The following is a 19,802-nucleotide window of genomic DNA, read 5'->3' on the forward strand; positions in this document are numbered from 1 at the left end:
GCACTTGGTAAGAGCAAGCCGCTCATGCATGCTAACCCAGAAGGGGTCGTCACTCCATCTAGGCTCCCATTATCATGTTTAATCTGGGGCTCAGAGAGATGTTGGACACCATTTGGCTTATCCACGGCCTTTTGGTCTCTCAGAATTGTGTTCTGTATAGTGTCCGATATCTGAGGGGAGCTTGTTTCAGCATAAATACTACCCCACTCTCTTGTTAGGTGTTCGGTTATGCATGTAAGCTGATCCTCCAGTAATCTAGTGAGAGCATCTAGTAGCGTGGTTTCTTCAGGGTCCATTCTGATATATTGATGTCTCACAAGCCAAGACAGCGGTCTCCCACTAACTTGATAAATGTGAAAAGTAGCAGTCGTCAGTGACTGTTGTACCCAGCCTAGCTGCTGGGGGGGGTTTCTGAGGCTTTGTATTAGGCTGCCACCATAAGCCTCAAAGGTCCAGATCCAGACTCTGCGATCATGAAAACACCGGAGTTAGGGCTATGATATCTATACCATAAGGGGTATATAGAGTCTCAAGTTTTGATCTATTAGCAGTCCGATGTACCAGCAATAATTGGCGGATTAGCCGGATCTCAGCAGGAGCTCCAGATATTGCGACTACTCATGGCCGCTGCCCGGACACGCCCCCTTTTTTAAACTTTTAAAAACACGTTTTACATAGTGCAATGTTAAAAAAAAACCACACTATTGTAAAACAAAAAAGCTGTGGCTTCTGTATTCTTTGGGATATTAAAATAATATTAATATTTTTTTCTTTATTAACAATGGAATACATAGCAAATATATAAATATTTAATGGGAGTTCTGTGGGTGTTATATGACAGTAACCTCTATTATAATGCAGAAACTTTGCTAGGAAGTTCTAATGTCCTAAACAATATCCGCCAGCTTAGGTGAACCTTTTCACACATAACTGTCTACTGCATGCTCTGTAAAACTTACATATAGAATTTTTGAACTATTACAAATCAGAAAACATTTTTACATTTCGTGAACGCACATTTTATGTTGTGTATAGATGTTTTGAAAATATGCCCCCTCCACACTGCCAGATTTGCATTCACTGGCAATATGGTCAGATTATTTAAAAGGCTGTGGACCCTACAATGGGCCAGATTACGAATGGAGCGCTAACAGTTAACGCGCGAGTGGGTGTTTGTGTTTGCCAGGTTTACCCCTGGTATTACAAGAGTTAGTTACCACATCTGGCCAAATGGGACAAGCCCAGGTACCACGTCAAGGTCTCTCCCAAAACCTGGGTCCCTAATACAGCTACAATGCATGCTCTCAATCAAACAACCTGGGAAGAAGTCAAAAGTTCACAGAATTATTTAATAACCCTAGACATATAGAAAATAGGGAAGGGGAAAGCACTCTCAGACTGGACTGGGTACACATCCTTTAACCCTGCAACATGCACAGCCCTGGGTGCTTAATAGCACTCACAGGTAACTGTACCATCCATAGAGTCCCAGTCAGTGTTATAGTGTGTATTTACATTAAATATTTTGACATTCACATATATATCTGAATATATTTATGTCTATGTATAATCGTATATATATATATATATATATATATATATATATTATTGAAAAATAGAACATTTTCTTCTATGTGACAAACATTGGAATGTGAAATATTCATATTTTAATGTCCGGTTAGTGAACATGAGGATTTGCAATCAGGTTTGGGCAGGTTTTTTCCCCCCCACTTTTTTTGCTCCATTGACATCAATTGTGGAATACTTAAATGCACCCGCAATATCCTCACTTCGGCTTTTTGCGCTTGTTGGGTTAGCGTGAGAGCAAAAACAGTTTACTTTCAACTCACAATACGAGCGCAAAGCTTATGAGTGCAAAAAGCTTACTTATCCTATCTTTTCAATGGGATCTACCTAACGCCGGTATTTAGAGTCTTGGCTGAAGTGAGCGGTAGAGCCTCTACCGACAAGACTCCAGCCGCATATTTTTTTTTACAGGCAAAAGAGCTGATTACTTTGGGGAATGCCCAGCAAAAGGCCCTTTTAAGGGCTGGTAAAAGAGCTGGTTACATTTTAATTTAGAATAGGGTAGGGACCTTTATTATTTTGGGGGGCTTTTTTATTTTATTAGGGGGCTTAGAGTAGGTGTAATTAGCCTAATATTCTTGTAATCTTTTTTTATTTTTTGTAATTTAGTTTAGTTTATTTAATTGTAGGTAATTTATTTAATTAATTTATTGATAGTGTAGTGTTAGGTTTAATTGTAACTTAGGTTAGGATTTATTTTACAGGTAATTTTGTAATTATTTTAACTAGGTAGCTATTAAATAGTAAATAACTATTTAATAGCTATTGTACCTAGTTAAAATAAATACAAAGTTGCCTGTAAAATAAATATAAATCCTAAAATAGCTACAATATAATTATTCATTATATTGTAGCTATATTAGGGTTTATTTTACAGGTAAGTATTTAGTTTTAAATAGGAATACTTTAGTTAATAAGAGTTAATTTATTTCGTTAGATAAAAATTATATTTAATTTAGGGGGGTGTTAGGGTTAGACTTAGCTTTAGGGGTTAATACATTTATTATAGTGGAGGCGAGGTCCGGTCGGCAGATTAGGGATTAATACTTGTAGTTAGGTGGTGGCAACGTTGGGGGGGGGGGGCAGATTAGGGGTTAATAAATATTTTGTAGGTGTCTGCGATGTTAGGGGCAACAGATTAAGTGTTAATAAGTGAAGTTAGGTGGCGGCGATGTTGGGGGGGGGGCAGATTAGGGGTTATAAATATTATGTAGGTGTCGGCGATGTTAGGGGCAGCAGATTAGGGGCTCATAGGGATAATGTAGGTGGCAGCGATGTGGGGGGACCTCAGTTTAGGGGTACATAGGTAGTTTATGGGTGTTAGTGTACTTTAGAGCACTATAGTTAAGAGCTTTATAAACCGGCTTTAGCCCAGAAAGCTCTTAACTACAGCCTTTCCATGGGCGGTAGGAGTTTTGTCGGTAGAGTTGTAACGCTCACTTTAGCCAAGACTCTAAATACCAGCGTTAGGAAGATCCCATTGAAAAGATAGGATATGCAATTGGCGTAAGGGGATCTGCGGTATGGAAAAGTCGCGGCTTGAAAGTGAGCAGTACACCTTTACCTACCTGACTCTAAATACCTGCGGGCGCCAAAAGCAGCGTTAGGACCCCTTAACGCTGCTTTTGATTTGACGGCTAACGCAGAACTCTAAATCTAGGTTTGTGTGTTTTGAAGTCACAACCTAAAAAAATGGGTTGAGCTTGTAAGTCTAATCAGATCTCATTACTTTATCACATTGTGATACATGCTTCCTTATCTTATATCTGTCCACAAACCAATCACCAATACTTGGAGAGAACAATTGAAAATTAACATTTTCTTCTACTGGCTGTGTTTACACAGCTTTGCCTTGAGGTCAAAAACTTTTAGGATGGGTGGGGATACCACAGGCTAAATAAACTATTTAAAATGCCAATATAAGGGTAATGGAAATACTTGTAAACAATTTAATACACTCCAGCTGGTAAAATGGATCATTGTGAACAAATTAAAGGGGAGAACATTTTTAAGTAAACTGTCCCTTTAATTCTTTTAGTTCTTTAATTCTTTAGGTGATTGAAGCAATTTTTGTTGTGTTTAACCATTATATATATATATATATATATATATATATACATTTATACCCTAACACACCATTCTGTAATGTTCTGAAGGTGCATTATACCCTAATATAATCACCAATCAGGATTGAGAGTAAAAATAAATGGGCAATACTAAGGTATATGTCAAGTTGTTCTGGTGAAGGTGTTACATATAGGGCCAAAACAGGTTTTATTACCATTGGGCCAGATTTGGATTAGCAATGGTATTGGGTCAGGTAAACCATTAAAGTTAATTGCAGTGGGGTTGCTTACGGTTAGGAAATCAAGGTGTCACAATCTGAAGTTAGAGGGTAACAGAATCAGGAGAAATGTGAGGAAGCTTTTTTTTTTCTAAAAGGGTGGTAGATTCACAGAATACACTTCCAATAGAGGCGGTAAACAAATAAAAAAAATGCCTGTGGCATGCATAAGGTTATCCTAAGAAAAAACTAGCATGTAATATGGATAGACTTGATGGGTCTTTTTGAGTCTTATCTACCATCAAATTTTATTTTTTTGTGTTTCTATATTGTGTCAGGGGTTTGCCTCAGTGATGAGGATCACTTATTGTTATAATCTATTTGTACAGCACAGCCAAATTCTGTAGCCTTTCACAAACAACAATCAGGCTATTTATATCTCTCCTTCTCTTCTATCCTCTCCCCTCTACAACACACATGAACTCTATTCCTATCTCACATCACTCAGCCAACCATGCTCCCCTAACTCTAAGCTTAAAAACACATAAGAAACACTCTCATCTTCTTTCTCTTATTATATTTCTTCTCCTTGCAGCTGGGAATGTTTTTCCTAACCCAGGTCCACCCTCTGCCTCTCTGCTCACTACCACCTCTGACACCTCTAAAATATTGCCTCATTAACTACACTTCTGTTAAAACCCCACAATTCGTTTGTGCCCTTTGGAATGCACACTATTTATACAAACTCACTTCTATTCACAACCTATTAATTTCCTGATCACTTAACCTATTAGCCCTCACAGAAACTGCAGGAGCCTCTCTGTCCTATGGCAACCTGCAATGCAGTCAAAATCCCAGGCCAGGTGACAGAAAAGGAGGGGGAGTAGGCATTCTTCTGTCTTCATATTGTATCTTTCAATGTATTCACCCCTACTTTTCTTTTTTATCTTTTGATGTTCCTGCTAACCACCTCTTCTCCCATGTAGCTCTCCGTGTTGCTGTTTTCTATCGTCCTCCTGGCTCAGCATAACAATCTCTAGACAATTTTGAAGCCTGGCTCCCACAAATTCTTTCATGTAACATCCCTTCTCTCGTCTTAGATGACATCAACAAACCTAATGACAATTCCCACTTTTTTTGCCTCTAATCTTCTACCTCTTACCACTTATTTTGGCCTGTCCCAGCAAACAACATCTCCAACCCACTGTAAAGGCAGCTCAATCAATCTGGTCTTCACCAATCTCTGTGCCATTTCCAAGTTCTCTAACTCCCCCTTTCCTCTCTCTGACCACCATCTACTAACTTTCTCCCTTACTTTAACTGTAGCATCTTCACAAGACCCCAACAACTGATACCTTACAGAATACCTGATACTGATGCCTTACAGGAATTTAAATGACTTAAGCACAAAATATTAGCATGACTTCAGATCTATCAAAAAGTGTAGGGGTTAAAAAAAATATTGTAAGAAATAATTGCATTCCAAGTTTGTGATGCTTATGTAATTTGTAATTAAAATCAAATGTATCAATTAACTGGTGCTGACAATATAGAAATCACACCAGCAACTGGTTAAGATGGTAAAAAATGACTCAACCTTTCTGTTGTGTGTCTCTGTGTGCCACACTGAGCATGGGGAAGAGAAAAAGCAGCAAAGAATTGTCTGAGGATTTGAGAACAAAACATGTGGATAAGTATGGACAATCTCAAGGTTACAAGTCCATCTCCAGAGATCTTAATGTTCCTGTGTCCACTGTGTGCAACATTGTAAAGAAAGTCACAGCCCATGGCACTGTAGCTAATCTTCCTGGATGTGGATGAAAGAGAAAAATTGATCAAAGATTGCAATGAAGGATTGTTCGAATGGTGGGTAATGAACCTCGATCAACTTCCAGACAAATTCAAGCTGACCTTCAGGCACAGGGTACAAATGTGTAAGCTTGTACTATAAATCGCCATCTGAATGAAAAGGGACGCTATGGTAGGAGAACCAGGAGGACCCCACTGCTGACACAGAAACATAAAAAAGCCAGATTGGAGTTTGTCAAAACTTACCTGTGGAATCCAAAATCATGTCAAAAAGCACTCAATAATGATTTAAGACAAAGCACTGGGGAGTATTGAACTCGCCAGCAATGAGTCCAGGGCATCTATTTATCAAGCTGCCTACTTTCTAGCATTCGCCGGCACCAATATGCTAGCCTAAGCTCGCCTAACATCACCACCACGGACCTGAATACGTTCACCAAATTTATCAAGAAAGCTGTCAAAAAGCCGCGCACCAAGTATGGTGCGATGAGCAGTGGACTGTTGTTAACTGACAGTCATCGATCTCGATGCTCATCGGCTTATTCGCAGCTTTCTTGCTAGCCTGTCACTAAGCACCCACACTATACTATACTGTTTTACCCCCTATACCGCTGCTCCCGGAGCCCACCACCACCTACATTATATATATTTACCCCTATTCTGCCCCCCACTTCACCGCCGTCACTATAATAAAGTTATTAACCCCTAAACCTAAGTCTAACCCTAACCCCCCCTAACTTGAATATAATTTAAATAAATCTAAATAAATATTACTATTATTAACTAAATTATTCCTATTTAAAACTAAATACTTACCGATAAAATAAACCCTAAGATAGCTACAATATAATTAATAATTACATGGTAGCTATTTTAGGATTTATTTTTATTTTACAGGCAAGTTTGTATTTTGTTTAACTAGGTACAATAGTTATGAAATAGTTATTAACTATTTAATAACTAACTAGCTAAAATAAAGACAAAAGTACCTGTAAAATAAAACCTAACCTAAGTTACAATTACACCTAACACTACACTATCATTAAAATAATTACATAAATTAACTACAATTAAATAAAACTAATTACAATTAAATAAAATTAACTAAAGTAAAAAAAAACACTAAATTACAGAAAATAAAAAAATACAAGAATTTTAAACTAATTACAATAAATAATTACAATAAAATAAAAAAGCCCCCCAAAATAATAAAAATACCTACCCTATACTAAATTACAAATAGCCCTTAAAAGGGCTTTTTGCGGGACATTGCCCCAAAGTAATCAGCTCTTTTAACTGTAAAAAAAGAAATACAACCCCCCACACATTAAAACCCACCGCCCACACACCCAACCCTACTCTAAAACCCACCCAAACCCCCCTTAAAAAACCTAACACTAAGCCCCTTGAAGATCACCCTACCTAGAGCCGTCTTCACCCAGCCGGGCACAAGTGGACCTCCAGACCGGCAGAAATCTTCATCCTATTTGGGCAGAAGAGGACATCCAGACCGGCAGAAGTCTTCATCCAGGCGGCATCTTCTATCGTCTTCCATCGGGAGCGGAGCGGGTCCATCTTCAATCCAGCTGACGCGGAGCCATCCTCTTCCATCGACATCCTAACACTGAATGAAGGTTCCTTTAAATGACGCCATCCATGATATCGTCCCTTGAATTCTGATTGGCTGATAGGATTCTATCAGCCAATCTGAATTAAGGTACGAAAAATCCTATTGGCTGATGCAATCAGCCAATAGGATTGAAGTTCAATCCTATTGGCTGATCCAATCAGCCAATAGGATTGAGCTCACTTTCTATTGGCTGTTCCAATCAGCCAATAGAATGCAAGCTCAATCCTATTGGCTGATTGCATCAGACAATCAGAATTCAAGGGACGCCATCTTGGATGATGTCATTTAAAGGAACCTTTATTCAGTGTTAGGATATCGATGGAAGAGGATGGCTCTGCATCAGCTGGGTTGAAGATGGACCCGCTCCGCTCCAGATGGAAGAAGATAGAAGATGCCGCCTGGATGAAGACTTCTGCCTGTCTGGATGTCCTCTTCTGCCCGGATAGGATGAAGACTTCTACCGTTCTGGAGGTCCACTTGTGCCCCGGCTGGATGAAGACATCTCAAGGTAGGGTGATCTTCAGGGTGTAGTGTTAGGTTTTTTAAGGGGGGTTTGGGTGGGTTTTAGAGTAGGGTTTGGTGTGTGGGCGGTGGATTTTAATGTGTGGGGGGTTGTATTTCTTTTTTTAGGTGTAATTTAGGTGTAATTAGTTTAAAATTCTTGTATCTTTTTTAAAATTTCTGTAATTTAGTGGGGGGGGGTTTGTACTTTAGTTAATTTTATTTAATTGTAATTAGTTTTATTTAATTGTAGTTAATTAATGTAATTATTTTAATGATAGTGTAGTGTTAGGTGTAATTGTAATTTACACACTATTATAGGTTACTGGTAAAGTATGATTTCATATACCTAATGAATCTATCCAGGTAATAGGAATAGGAATATTTAGGCAAGGTGGGTATTTCTACTGTAGTATATACACCATGGGTACCTGTTGGTATGTGGAAATTCCAATTATACTACTTCAGATATCAAGGCCTCAAGTTGCATACCTACTATCAGGGACTAGTGGGGTAAACCTACATGAAAGGTCATATAGAGCGGTAATGACAAGGTAGGAGAGCTCACCCTGTTTAGGGGTTGGTGTTTTTGGGTAATATAATCTGTATTGCTCAGTAATGAATTGTTAAATTCCGTAGACAGTGAACCAGTGACTGATATAATTATATTGCTGTATCAAATTGTTAGAAATATTAGGATGGTAATGAAATTACATATATAATAATGATACTGTATAGCTCATCTTGTAATTCCAGGCCCTAAAAATTCCCAAATAAGTAAAATTGTTAACGCTCATAATAAAATAGTTTCAACAATTAGGGTTTAGTATAAATCTAATGTTTATGTTACACATTTTAAAGACATTCAATATACGTGCCATTGACTTGTATTATGACTCAGGTGTATTCATAGTGTACATAAGTACATAATATTTCAATCTATCACTGCGTGACCGAAATCTGCAAATAGTTGCCTAATGTGGTTATATTTTGGTTACCACTAAGTGATTGAATCTGGCCTTGGTAATCACTGCCTAACCCAAATCTACTAACGGCTACCCAATGTGGTTATATTAGTTACCATTGTGTAATTGAATCAAACCTTTATAGTCACTGGGTGTCAGGGTTACTCTCTCATCTTTCAACAAACGTCATCCACCTGCTGTACCTTTAAGACATTGTACTCCATTTCATCCTCCACCCTATATAAGCTCCTCCTGCCCTTACCACAATGCTTAGTATTGTAGATCCTTTCCTAATCTACTGTGAGCCTGTACCTGTGAACGCTGTTCACACAACTTGTTATAGAAATCTTATTAGTACTCTGCTGCTTCTTTGTGAATGCTGTTCATAGTAATTTCATTACGATCTACATTGTCTTTTGGAACTCACCTGTTTCTAGTGTATATAATGCTACTATTAGTTCCAACTAATCTAATTCAAAACAGCCACTGCAACTAACCGCGGCAACATTCAGCTGACCCTGGGGTTTCCGACCAGTTTCCCAACGCGGTGATGTCACATGCCAGCTGCGCTTTCGCTAGGAGCCTCGCCAAGCCATCCGCTCTGAGCCTTACTCGAGTTCACAAGCCAAAACAAACATTTCAGTCCTTTCCGGTAAGACACGCTCTCCTGAGCCATATCCCTACTCATATATTGTGTAACATATTTTACTACGAGTACAAGATGACTACTAGCAATACCCAATGAGCTTATCATAATTATACCATCTCATTTTCTTAGTTCATGTTACTCACGTTGCCTATGAAAACCAGAGAGTTTGATATCCTGCCTCAGTATAACTTTCAGTATAACGTTATGCACATTACTTATTCATCCTTATTATAAGTCTCTTACTTTTGGTTAATCCATTTGTTTTCTGCTACGCTCTTAATCTCTCATACATTCCTGCGTTTACTACATTACTCTTACATTTGTACTTTATCTAAGGTTTGTAAGCTTCGTACCTCTGCTGCATATTTTTTAGTGTTCAACACACAGGTGGCAGCAATAGAGTGAACAATCTAACAAACCTTTACATAAAACTTGCTAATTGATGTATGGATGAACATAGTTGCCACAATAATAAATGTTGCATCCAATTATCGTATTTGCTACAAAACTTAATTTACCTATGTAAAATCTCAGCAGCTGCGGTCCACACTATTGATTTTGCTCATAAAACCATATCTTACAGATATCAAAAGTTGTGCGTGACAGAATACTAAGCCGTTTACTGAACATGGACCCAGCTGAGATCAACGCCCATATGCAGACCTTAAAACAACGTGTTGATATGTTAACAGATGGCCTCAATACCCTTAAGGCTGAGAATGATTCATTAAAAGCATACATTAGGGATGTATTAGACAAAAGAGTACCCATTATTGAACCTCAGGTTAGTCCCCCTGAAAAGTTCCATGGCGACAGGGCTCAATACAGAGACTTCAAAAATGCATGCCTGTTAATGTTTTCTCTCACACCCCATACATACCCTAATGATAGAGCTAGGGTCCTTACTGTAATTTCTTATTTAAGAGGTGAGCCACGTACCTGGGCTAATACTTATTTTGAGAATAATAAAGACATAATAAACTCATTAGAAAATTTTTTTGCAGCTATGGGTCAACTCTATGAAGACCCATACAAACAGCTTACGGCTGAAAATGCAATGAGAAGTTTGAGAAAAAAGAAAAGAGTAGTTGAAGACTATATTTCTGAATTTAAAAAATGGGCAAAAGATACACAGTGGAACAACCTGTCACTGAGAAATCAGTTTAGATTAGGTCTTTCTGATGGTATTAAAGACGAGTTGTCCAGATTAGATCTACCACCTACTCTTGAGGAGTTAATGACTCTTAGTATCACAATAGACAGATGTCTCAGAGAAAGGCAACAAGAGAGATCTTATCTTGACACTTTTACAAAAAAACAACATGTACCAACGACAGTCAAAGCTTCACCAGAACCCATGGACATTGGATTACTAAAAGGGCCCCTGTCTCCTCAGGAAAAGATCAGGAGAAGAAATAATAACCTCTGTTTATATTGTGCATCTGAAGACCACTCTGTTAGAGATTGTCAAGCCCTTCAGAGACAAAACAAGGGTAAGATTATCAATCAACCTTACTGTTGTACTACTCAGGAACGTTCACTCCCATATCTAAACATCTCTCTTCTTTTACAGTGGGAGCATCAGTGAGTTAACGCTTCCGCGATAATTGACTCTGGAGCAACAGCTTCTTATATAGATAAAGTATTCACTCATATTAATAAAATACCACTAATGCAAAAAAGGTCTCCTGTATTCTTAAGAGGCATAGATGGTAAACCCATAACTACTGGTCCTGTAGAATATCAGACAATCCCCTTACTTGTAGTCATTAGTGATCATCATAGAGAATATCTCACGTTTGACATGATCTCCTCACCTGTATCACCCATTGTTTTAGGGATAAAATGGCTCACTTCACACAATCCCCATATAAACTGGTCCAATGTATCACTTACATTCAATTCAGACTACTGCCTTTCCACTTGTTTTCCAGCTACTGTTTTACAAATCACAGAAGATTCTCAGGACATGCACATCCCTGAGGTCTATCAAGACTATGCAGATGTGTTTAGTAAAACAGAATCTGAAAACTTACCTCCACATAGGAAGTATGATTGCCCTATTGAGATCTTACCTGGTTCTAAAATTCCATGTGGGCACATCTAACCTCTATCAAACCCTGAAATTATACATCTAAAGTCTCACATTGACGAAAACTTAAAGAAAGGCTTCATACGCCCTTCCACTTCTCCAGCAGGCGCTGGAATATTTTTAGTAAAGAATAAAGATGGGTCCCTCAGACCAATAGTTGACTACAGACAGTTAAACAAGATTACAGTAAAAAAACGATACCTCTTGCCCCTCATTCCAGAACTCATAGAAAGACTGGAAGGGGCTAAGTTTTTTTACAAAGTTAGACTTAAGGGGTGTTTACAACCTCATCTGAATTAGATCTGGGGATGAATGGTTGACATCGTTTCAAACTCGCTACGGTTTGTTCGAATACGTCGTCATGCCATTTGGGCTTTGTAACGCCCCTGCAACGTTTCAGCACCTGATCAATGACATTTTTAGAGACATTCTAGATGTCTATATCGTCATTTACCTTGATGACATTTTGATCTACTCCAAATCTTTTCCAGAACATGTAAGACATGTAAGACAGGTCCTTTTCCAGGCTCAGAGGTAACCACTTGTATGCAAAAGCTGAAAAGTGCATATTCAACTCACAAACCATATCATTCCTAGGCTATGAAATATCTTCATCAGGTATCCGTATGGAGAACAAAAAAGTTGATGCAGTATTAAAGTGATTCTGATATGAGTATTGTGATCAATTTTAAATTTAAATAAATATAAATTTAAATATTTTTAATATAGTATTTTCACTAATATATTCACATTGAATTTGGTTGTCACAAATATTATTTAATTCTAATTTTTCTAATTTTTATTTTTATAGGATCACTTGGCACTTTATATATGAAGTTGGTTATTGAATTTTTGCAAAATATATATAATGTAAGATATTTTGTAACACATTTGTATTTTTGTAATTGTATGAAATTGTATTTTGACATGCAATATTCAAGTTCACCATTGGAGGGCGATATGTGTGCAATTTTTTCACAACTGTTTGGCGCCAATATGGCTATTTAAATGATGTTTTGTTTAATTTATGTCAGGCTTGAGAAAGGGCTTGTTGTTAGCCCGAAACGTTGCTGTATTTGACCTTTGTTTGAAAATAAAAGTCACTTTGCTCACTGCTGGAGACTATCTTTCTTTATTTGAATTATCTGGGCTTGGTCAGCCCTCTCCGCTAGTGAGTAGTGGGTGCTGTATCCATTTCTATCTATCTGCTGTATTAAAGTGGCCAATTCCCAAGACTAAACGACAGGTACAATGTTTCATGGGATTCGCAAATTTTTATCGCAAATTTATAAAAAAAATTTTCCAAACTAGCAATTCCACTTACATCACTTACCAAAGCTAATATACCTTTCAAGTGGACAGTGGATGCCCAAAACGCTTTTGATCTGTTAAAACAGAAATTCACTACAGCACCCATTCTCCGTTTTCCGGACCCAAAACTCCAGTTTATACTGGAGGTAGATGCCTCCAATTATGCAATTGGCGCAGTTTTGTCTCAGAGGGAAGACATCACAAAACCTTTACATCCAATTGCTTTTTATTCTCGCACCTTAAATACCGCTGAACAGAATTACCCCATTGGGGACAAAGAACTGTTAGCAATAAAGCTATCCTTAGAGCATTGGCGTCACCTATTAGAAGGTACTACTATTCCAACACTCATTTACACAGACCATAGAAATATGCACTATTTAAAATCCACAATACACAGAACATTATCTGCAAGACAAGTTAGATGGAATCTCTTCTTTTCACGTTTTAATTTTCTTATTTCATACTGTCCTTCTGGAAAAAATCAGAAGGCCGATGCTCTATCACGTATAATAATGGAGAGATCAGTTCCAGAAGCTGATCAATCTGTAATCCCAAAAGAGAATTTTTTATGCTTCACTGTTGAAACGATTCCTATACTCCGCAAAGAACAGAGTAAGGATCATACAAAACCTCTACAGCTCTTACAACTTAACCCAGATGGTTGTTATTACTATAACTCAAAATTGTATATACCACCATCTCTCAGACCTACCTTACTTCACTCAGTCCATGAATCTTTTCTTGCTGGTCATCCGGGAGTTAACAAAACTCAAGACTTAGTGAAAAGGAATTATTGGTGGCCAAATATGACCATTGATATCAAAGATCATGTCCTTACTTGTGCTGTTTGTACCACTTCTAAAAGAGACAAACATCTGCCTTATGGCTTGTTGTTTCCACTTCCAACCCCAAAGAGACCTTGGTCTGAAATTGCACTGAATTTTATTGTCGATCTGCCAGTATCCTCTAAGAATACCACTATCCTGGTATTAGTGGATCTTTTTACAAAGATGAGCCACTTCGTTCCTTTTCCCAAATTACCAACTGCCATGGAGACCGTACAATTACTCTTTAACCATGTTATCAAATACCATGGACTTCCTTCATCTATACTTAGCGATCGAGGAACTCAATTTTCTAGCAAATTGTGGAAAGAATTCTGTAAGAAATTTTATATCAAAAGGAAATTGACCACTGCCTATCATCCACAAGGAAATGGGCAAACGGAAAGATGTAATCAATGGTTAGAACAATTCCTTACTTACTACCCACATATGACAGTTTGTCACCCAATATATCTGAATTCTCTGGCAACATCTCTTCTAACTTCAAGGACATAGAACCAGCAATAACTTCTGCAAAACAACTCCATAAGAAATATTACGACCGACGTAGAATACCTCCTCCTCTCTATACTACTGGTGATCTAGTTTGGCTTTCCACGAAGAACTTGTGATTAAACACATCATCGAAGAAACTTTCTCCACTTTTCATTGGACCTTACCCAGTTGAACGGGTTATTAACATCAATGCTGTTCGTCTCCGATTATCGGATACCCTAAAAATCCATCCGACATTTCATGTGTCTCTCCTTAAGCCTTACAAGGCAGTGAGAGGTTCCACAACTCAGATTCTGCCTCCACCAGTTCCTGTGGACCCTAATGTGGAGTATGAAGTCCATTCCATTCTCGATTCTCGTCGCAAGAGGGGTGTTTTAGAGTATCTTATTAATTGGAAATGGTACTCTCATGAAGAAAACTCCTGGGAGCCTGCTAGCAATATCACTGCACCACGTCTGGTTTCTCTCTTCCATCAGCGGAACCCTGATCGTCCTAAACCTTGAGCACCAGGAGTTGCTCCTTGAAGGGGGGTCATGTCAGGGTTACTCTCCCATCTTTCAACAAACGTCATCCACCTGCTGTACCTTTCCTAATCTACTGTGAGCCTGTACCTGTGAACGCTGTTCACACAACTTGTTATAGAAATCTTATTAGTACTCTGCTGCTTCTCTGTGAACACCGTTCATAGTAATTTCATTACGATCAACATTGTCTTTTGGAACTCACCTGTTTCTAGTGTATGTACTGCTACTATTAGTTCCAACTAATCTAATTCAAAACAGCCACTGCAACTAACCGCGGCAACATTCAGCTGACCCTGGGGTTTCCGACCAGTTTCCCAACGCGGTGACATCACACGCCAGCTGCGCTTTCGCTAGGAGCCTCGCCAAGCCATCCGTTCTGAGCCTTACTCGACATCACATGCCGAAACAAACATTTCAGTCCTTTCCGGTAAGACACGCTCCCCTGAGCCATATCCCTACTACGAATATTGTGTAACATATTTTACTACGAGTACAAGATGACTACTAGCAATAACCAATGAGCTTATCATAATTATACCATCTCATTTTCTTAGTTCATGTTACTCACGTTGCCTATGAAAACCAGAGAGTTTGATATCCTACTTATATATCCTTATTATATAAGTCTCTTACTTTTGGTTAATCCATTTGTTTTCTGCTACACTCTTAGTCTCTCATACATTCCTGTGTTTACTCTTACATTTGTACTTTATCTAAGGTTTGTAAGCTTCGTACCTCTGCTGCATATTTTTTAGTGTTCAACACACAGGTGGCAACAATAGAGTGAACAATTTAATGAACCTTTACATAAAACTTGCTAATTGATGTATGGATGAACATAGTTGCCACAATAATAAATGTTGCATCCAATTATCGTATTTGCTACAAACCTTAATTTACCTATGTAAAATCTCAGCAGTTGCGGTCCACACTATTGATTTGGCTCATAAAACCATATCTTACAGATATCAAAGTTGTGCGTGACACTGGGTAACATATAAATATTGCTGGTGCCGACAATCTTATGATCGATAGATAATCTGTCAGATCAAATAAAAGTTTTCTCGGTTAAAGAAAATTATTATAATAGTATAATAATATCGTCTGACTGTTTTCTATTAATTCTTGATGGTCCTTTGTCTCATATGTAACAGCATTCAGTAACAACTTAAATATATATTTTAGTAGTTTCTAACACCGACAACTGCAGTATGGATGTAGGCGTGACCCTACAGGCCCGAAATTATCCAAATGAGTAAAATTGTTAATGCTTGTGATGATGTTATTTCAACAAATAGGGCTTAGTATGTGTCTCTTGTTTATGTTATACATTTGTACAGACCTTCGATATATGTACACTTGGTTTGTGTTTTTACTGTGGTATGTCCACGGTGTACATAGGTATATAATATTTCAATTTGTCATTGTGTGACCGAAATCTGCAAATGGTTACCTAATGTGATTATGTATCAGTTATCACTGAACGAATGACAATGTATCAAGCCTTGGTAATCACTGCCTGACCAAAATCTGTAAAACGGTTACCTAATGTGGTTATATTAGTTGCCACTATGCAATTGTATCAAGTCTTTATAGTCAATAGGTAATTCATAAATACCGCTAGTGCAGACATTCTTATATTCGATAGATCATCTGACAGATCTAATACAACAATTTCCTCAGTTAAAGAACATTATTATAATGATGTAATAGTAACATCTGACTGTTTTATATTAATTCTTATGTCCCATACGTTATAAAATTTGGTACCAGCTTAAATATATGTTTTAGTAGTCTTTAACGACGACAACTAAAATATGGATGTGGGCACTACCCCTTATAACATTCTGGAGTTCATCAAACACCTCATGTATATAGGTCCCCCTACATAGAAAACAAGTATCTATAATCAACCAACTTCTATATGTAACAATTGGTTTATGTATTAAGCTATTATCCCCACAGTGAGCCCCATAGGATAGCGTTATATCAACATGCTAGTTAGAGCTAAAGATTCAGTAGATAGGTATAAATTGGTTCTATAAAGCCCGTAACAGGTGAAACGCATCAATGTAGTGTGTAGGACGCCTTTTAAATTTACATGTGGCAATAGAACCACTTTATACCTATCTACTGAATCTTTAGCTCTAACTAGCATGTTGATATAATGCTATCCTACGTTATATCAACCAACTTCTATATGTAACAATCGGTTTATGTATTAAGCTATTATCCCCACAGTTTGCCCCGTAAGATAGCGTTATATCAACATGCTAGTTAGAGCTAAAGATTCAGTATATAGGTATAAATCGGTTCTATAAAGCCTGTAACAGGCGAAACGCGTCAGTGTAGTGTGTAGGACGCCTTTTAAATTTACATGTGGCAATAGAACCAATTTTTACCTATCTACTGAATCTTTAGTTCTAACTAGCATGTTGATGTAACGCTATCCTACGGGGCTCACTGTGGGGATAATAGATTAATACATAAACCAATTGTTACATATAGAAGTTGGTTGATTATAGATACTTGTTTTCTATGTAAGGGGACCTATATACATGAGGTGTTTGACGAACTCCAGAATGTTATAAGGGGTCGAGCCCACATCCATATTTTAGTTGTCGGCATTACAGACTACTAAAACATATATTTAAGCTGGTACCGAATTTTATAACGTATAGGACATAAGAATTAATATAAAACAGTCAGATGTTACTATTACATCATTATAATAATGTTCTTTAACTGAGGAAACTGTTGTATTAGATCTGACAGATGATCTATCGAATATAAGAATGTTGGCACTAGCGGTATTTATGAATTACCTAGTGACTATAAAGACTTGATACAATTGCATAGTGGCAACTAATATAACCACATTAGGCAACCGTTTTACAGATTTTGGTCAGGCAGTGATTACCAAGGCCTGATATAATCGTTCAGTAATAACTGATACATAAACACATTAGGTAACCATTTGCAGATTTCGGTCACACAGTGACAAATTGAAATATCATATACCTATGTACACTGTGGACACACCACAGTCAAAACACAAACCAAGTGTACATATATCGAAGGTCTGTACAAATGTATAACATAAACAAGAGACGCATACTAAGCCCTATTTGTTGAAATAACATCATCATGAGCATTAACAATTTTACTCATTTGGATAATTTTGGGCCTGTAGGGTCACGCCTACATCCATACTGCAGTTGTCGGTGTTAGAGACTACTAAAATATATATTTAAGTTGTTACCAAATGCTATAACATATGAGACAAAGGACCATCAAGTATTAATATAAAACAGTTAGACGATATTATTATAATAATTTTCTTTAACCCCTTAGTGACCGAGGACGTGCAGGGTACGTCTGAAAAAAAAAGGCAGTTAACGCCTGACGACGTACCCTGCACGTCCTCGGCTAAAGTGAGTGCTGGAAGCGATCAAGATCGCTTCCAGGCACTATTACAGTACTGCAGGGATGCCTCGATGTCTGGGCATCCCTGCAGTGCTGTTACGGAGTGCCGGGACCGGAGCGATCACTCCCCCTTGAGTGATCACTTCCGGTTTTGCTCCACGTGGAGCCCGGCAGTGCAGCAGAGCATCGGAAGCGATCGGACACGCTTCCGATGCTCTGCTAGTGTGCTAAGTGCCTCGGTGGGTCGAGGCACTTAGTTAGTATATAAATAAAAGTAAAAATGTGAGAAAAAAAAATATAATATAAAATAAAAAAGCCCACATATAGCGCCCCCCCCCCTCCCCCATGAGGCTTCCAAAATGGCGATGCCCGGTGCATCATGGGGCATCTGGGGGTGTCCCTAGCCTGTCTCACCATAGGGGCAAGCTAGGGTCACCCAATCTGAGCCTTCTTAGAAAAAAAAAATAATAATAATAAAATACCCCATTTGTCTGATCATGTCAATATTTGTAAATATTGACTCTGATCAGTGTGGATCTCCCTCCCTCTCCTCACTTGCCATTTTGTTGGAGAAAGAGAGAGACCTGTATTTTAGCAGAGAGAGATTTATTTCTTTTATTTGTTAAAAAATTTAAAATCCAAAGGCTCTTTTCAGAGCCATTAACCCCTAGCTTGCCAGTGATCACTATAAATCACTGGCAGTAGCACAGCTGCACTTTTTTTTTGCTGTCTGTGCATTTTTTTAGGGGTTAATTTTTGTTGTTGTATTTTTTTTTAAAAACTCAAAGGCTCCTTTCAGAGCCATTTAGCTAATTTAATTTAATTTAAAGACTATTTAACCCCTAGCTTGCCAGTGATCGCTATACATCACTGGCATTAGCATAGCTGTACTTTTTTGCTGTCTGTGCATTTTTTAGGGGTTAATTTTTGTTGTTGTAATTTTTTAAAAACCTAAACGCTCCTTTCAGAGCCATTTAGCTAATTTAATTTAATTTAAATAGTATTTAACCCCTAGCTTGCCAGTGATCGCTATACATCACTGGCATTAGCATAGCTGTACTTTTTTGCTGTCTGTGAATTTTTTTAGGGGTTAATTTTTGTTGTTGTAATTTTTTAAAAACCCAAAGGCTCCTTTCAGAGCCATTTAGCTAATTTAATTTAATTTAAAGAGTATTTAACCCCTAGCTTGCCAGTGATCGCTATAAATCACTGGCATTAGCATAGCTGTACATTTTTGCTGTCTGTGCATTTTTTTAGGGGTTAATTTTTGTTGTCATTTTTTAAAAACCCAAAGGCTCCTTTCAGAGCCATTTAGCTAATTTAATTTGATTTAAAGAGTATTTAACCCCTAGCTTGCCAGTGATCGCTATAAATCACTGGCATTAGCATAGCTGTACTTTTTTTTAAAAAAACCCAAAGGCCATTTAGTTAATTTAATTTAAAGAGTATTTAACCCCTAGCTTGCCAGTGATCGCTATAAATCACTGGCATTAGCATAGCTGTACTTTTTTTTAAAAAAAACCCAAAGGCCATTTAGTTAATTTAATTTAAAGAGTATTTAACCCCTAGCTTGCCAGTGATTGCTATAAATCACTGGCATTAGCATAGCTGTACTTTTTTAAAAAAACCCAAAGGCCATTTAGTTAATTAATTAATTTTGGTTTTCTGTGACAGATACAAA

Source organism: Bombina bombina, chromosome 5 (assembly GCF_027579735.1).
Source record: "Bombina bombina isolate aBomBom1 chromosome 5, aBomBom1.pri, whole genome shotgun sequence".
Classification (NCBI taxonomy): Eukaryota; Metazoa; Chordata; class Amphibia; order Anura; family Bombinatoridae; genus Bombina; species Bombina bombina.